Below are 5,084 nucleotides of genomic sequence, written 5' to 3' on the forward strand. Positions count from 1 at the left end.
GAATCCAACAGCATCTGCAGTCCTTCTTCAACCTCTGAATCTGATTTTTACTCAAGTCCCTCAATTTCAGCCAGAAAATACCTGAAATCACAGAAAAATACACAAACTCATAGTAAAGTCCATAAATGTGAATTTTAATTAAAAACTAATAAAAATATACTAAAAACTAACTAAATTATACTGAAAACTATGTAAAAACAATGCCAAAAAACGTGTAAATTATCTGCTCATCAGGGATCAATACTCTCGGTCATAGATTTTAGGATTGTTTGATGCGATATTTGCATGTCGGTTAGACTATACTCACGATTGGACTCATTGTTAATTTCTAATCCGGCATGAGAATATAACGTTCATCAAAATGGCGCCGTTGCCGGGGATTTACTTATGTGTGCCATTCTATTGGTTAGTGTGAATATGTTAATATGTGGATACTTGCATTTCTCTCTGGATTTTTTGTTTGTTTGATTGTTAGTTAGGATTAATCTTTGCTTAAATACCACTTGATATCATGAGCTTCTTATCTCCTTCATTGTATGACGCGTTCACTACCAAATCCGAGTTTATCCCCATTTGATTCGGAAATTGAAAGAACTATGCTTCATATTAGGCAAGCTCGGAGGCGGTTAGCCTTTGAGGAAGGTGAAAAGGTTTTTACCAATTCACCAACCATATCCGAAGTAGATTCTGACTCGTCATTCAAGGAAGGCACTAATTACTCTTCCATTGATACTACTAATAGTTCTTCTTTTGATCTAGGTGTTGACAACATGGCCGCTCCAAGGAGAGTTACTCTCAAGGAAGCGGGTGCACCGGACTTTGTTTTCCAACCTCTTCATGTACTTCATCCCAACTTAAATGCAAACTTTGAACTCAAGACCGCTCTCATCAATCTTCTACCAAAGTTCCATGGACTTCCCGTACAAGATCCAATTCGACACCTTAAGGACTTTCATGGTGTATGCTCGACCACTAGGAGGGAAGGATATGATGAAGTGGCTATATGGTTGTTTGCCTTCCCTTTCTCTCTTGAGGGAAGAGCCAAGGAGTGGTTTTATACCTTACCTAGTGATGTTGTCTCTGATTGGGACTTGCTTAGAAGAGAATTCCTTGATAAATTCATGCCCGTAGAAATGACAGACAAGCTAAGAAAGGAGATCTCTTGTATTGTACAAGGCGAGATGGAAACCCTATATGAGTATTCAGAACGGTTTCGCAAACTTCTTGACTCATGTCCCAACCACATGATTGACACTCAAGTATTACATAGCTATGTGTGCCAAGGCATGAGAGAGCAAGATAAGAATCTATTGGATGCCTCAAGCAATGGTTCTTTGTCAAAGTATAGGACGGCGGAGGAGGCATGGCAACTCATTACCGACTTGGCCGAATCCACTCAACATGCTAGACGGAGAATCAACCGCCCAAAGGCCGTGAATGAAGTCTCTTCTAGTGGTGAGACCGCTACCCTTACCAAGACCTTGTGTGAGATGACAAGTCTTCTAAAGCAACTCCAAGTGAATAAACAACAACCTCCACCCTCTCTTCAACACCAACAACGCCAACAATTGGTCCCCCAAAAAGTATGCGGCATCTGCTCATGCTACTCCCACTACACGGATGAATGTCCAAGTCTTCAAGAGGATAATACTCTAGTGGCTACCCATAACTTCTATGATCGCTCCTACTATGATCGCCTTAATCAAGGATACCATTCACAAGGGAGCAATTACAACCAAGGGTACCCCCAACAAGGAGGCAATTATAACCAAGGGAGTAACAACTCTAATCAAGGTTGGAGGGATAGCTCTAACCAAGGTTGGTGGGACAATTATCAACAAGGAGATAGGGACAATGGAGGCAATCAAAGATGGAACACAATAACCCACAAAACCGATACTCACAAAACCCACCACCTCAACAACCAAACCAAGGAAGGAACTACCAAACCTAAATACCACCTCATAGACAACCACCTCAACCCAACCAATCACAAGCACCACAAATCACATATCCCTCCCCTTATTTAAATCAAGATGAGACACTCCGATCCATACTCCAAGGGAAAAAAGAACTCCAAAATACACTCAACTCAAGTCTCAATGGTCATACTTCTACCCTTCAAGCCCTCATTGCTCGCATGGAGTCACCTTCTACCTCTACTCCTCAAGCTCCAAACTCTAGTGCCATACCCTCTCAACCTCTACCCAACCCCAAGGGTGGAATCAGCGCCATAACCTTGAGGTCCAGAACTCAATTGAAAGAGAAGAACTCAAAGGCACTTAGCCCAATGATAGCTACTCAAGAGGAGGATGGAGTTGAGATAGAAGAAATTGAAGAGGAGGAGGAAGCACATGTGATAGTTGAAGATGAAGACCCTCAACCAAGGAGTGAAGTCCCTAGAAAGGAGCAAGTCTTAGAGGAAGTGGCTCAACCAATCCCATTTCCTACATTGGCAAGAAAGGCTAAGAAGCGTGTAGAACTTGACCCAAAAATGGTAGAGATGTTCAAGAAAGTGGAAGTAACTATCCCTCTCTTTGATGCTATATATCAAGTGCCTAAATATGCGAAGTTTCTTAAGGAGTTGTGTATGAACAAAGATAGAATCCATGAGTTAGAAATCATTCCATTGAGGAGTTCTATTTCGGCTTTGATGGGAGCCATTCCAGAAAAGTGTGTTGATCCGGGCCCTTGTTTAGTCTCTTGTGTCATTGATGGAGTCCAATTCATTGATTGTATGTGTGACCTTGGTGCATGCGTTAGCATTATGCCCATTTCCATTTGTCATATATTGAAGCTCCCACCGTTGAAGCAGTCGGCGGCTAGGTTTGTCTTGGCGGACAAGATCATAATAACTGTGACGGGTATTGTAGAAGATGTGTTGGTTAACATAAAGGGTTTGGTATTTCCAATTGATTTTCATATCCTTGAGATGCCACCAAGTGAATCCGAAAGGACATCATCTATCCTACTTGGGAGGTCATTTTTGAGGACCTCTAGATTCAAGTTGGATGCCCATTCGGGAACCTACTCATTTGAGATAGATGGGAGAATCGTAAGTTTTAGCTTAGAAGAAGCAATGAGGCACCCACCGGAGAATCATTCCATATTCTGGTGTGACTTAATTGACAACTGACGATCAGATTCTTGCTAGTAAAGAATTTTATAAGAATAATCACGTTGTAAGTATAGTTTCTAAACCAACAGAGAATCCTTTCGTACAAAAACTTTGGTTGTCACAAGTAACAAAACCCAATAAAATTTATAACCGAAGTATTTAAACCTCGGGTCGTATCTCAAGGAATTGCAGGGAGGTGTGATTTATTATTGGTTATGGAAGATTATCTTTTTGGGGATTTTGAATAGTGAACAGGAAAAATAAACTGGCAAGAAAGTAAATTAATTATCATGAAAACCATTGCAAGGTATAAGAACTGGAAATCCCATCCTAGTTATCCTTATCAAGTGTGATGAGAATTGTTTATTGCTCCCACTTAGTTAACCCTTACTAAATAAAGAAAAGTCAAGTGGACTAATCAATTTGATTTTTCAAGTCCTAGTCAACTCCTGTGGAAAGACTAGCTTTAGAGGGATCCAAATCAATAAGCAAATTCCAATTTTCAATCAACAGCTGAGTTTGATAACTCAAGTGTCACCAATTACTCAACCAAAGCAAAGGGGAAAAAATCTAAATTATTTATATCATAAATAGAAGAAAGAAATCATAAATCTGAAATACCTCAAATTGCATTAAATAGAATATTCAAATCTAACATGAAGAGTTCATAAGCCAATTTGGCAACATAAGTAATTAGCAATTGAAATAGAGCAACTAAAGTAATAGAGTGAATAAAAGTAGATAAGAAAAACTAAATTAAAAGAACATTGAACCTGGAATTGAGAAGAAGCAATCCTAAAATTAAGAGAAATTCTAAATCCTAAATCTTAAGAGAGAGGAGAGAGCCTCTCCCTCTACTAAACTACATCTAAAGCCTAAAATTGTGAATTATGAATGTTATCTCAATAAATGAATGGATTCCCCCACTTTATAGCCTCGAATCTGTGTTTTCTGGGTTGAAAACTGGGTCAGAAACAGCCCAGAAATCGCCCCCAGTGATTTCTGGTACGTACAGGTCACTGCAAAGTCACGCGTGAGCGTCGTCCACGAATGAGCGTGGATTGGTTTTTTGCCAGGTCACGCGTGTGCGTGATCCACGGGTGCGTGTCGCCTATCTTCGAGGCAGCTATGGCAAATTATATATCATTGTGAAGCCCCGGATGTTATCTTTCCAACGCAACTATAACCGTCTCATTTGGACCTCTGTAGCTCAAGTTATGGTCAATTTAGTACCAAGAGGTCAGGCTGTACAGCTTTAGCATTTCCTTTAGTTTCTTGTATTCCTTCCACTTTTGCATGCTTCCTTTCCATCCTCTAAGCCATTCCTGCCCTATAAACCTTGAAAACACTTAACACACATATCATGGCATCGAATGGTAATAAGAGAGGATTAAAAATAGAAAATTTAAGGGCCCAGGAAACATGTTTTCAATCGTAGCACAAGATTAGGAAGGAAAATGTAAAACCATACAATTAGTATGAATAAGTGTGCAAAGACTTGATAAAAACCACTCAATTAAGCACAAGATAAACCATGAAATAGTGTTTTATCAATCTCCCCACACTTAAACATTAGCATGTCCTCATGCTAAGCTCAAGAGAAGCTATAAGAGAGTAAAGAGGAATGGTAGAAAGTATGAAATGTAACCTATCTATATGAATGCAACTACATGCAAAATATTTCTACCTACTTGGTTAAAAGTAAACAAATCCTTTAAGAAGAAATATGAACTAGATTTCACTAATTCAAATCATAAAAATGAAGTACAAATAGACTTATAGAAGAAAATAGCTCGTGAAAGCAAGGAACAAAGAATCGAGCATCGAACCCTCACCGGAAGTGTATACACTCTAATCACTCAAGTGTTTAAGGTTCGATTCTCTCAATTCTTAACTAACCTTGCTTTCTAAGGCTTGCTCTTCATCTAACAATCAACAAAAATTTAATGCACAAAATACACATATC

Source organism: Arachis ipaensis, chromosome B10 (assembly GCF_059453495.1).
Source record: "Arachis ipaensis isolate K30076 ecotype BB chromosome B10, ASM5945349v1, whole genome shotgun sequence".
NCBI lineage: Eukaryota > Viridiplantae > Streptophyta > Magnoliopsida > Fabales > Fabaceae > Arachis > Arachis ipaensis.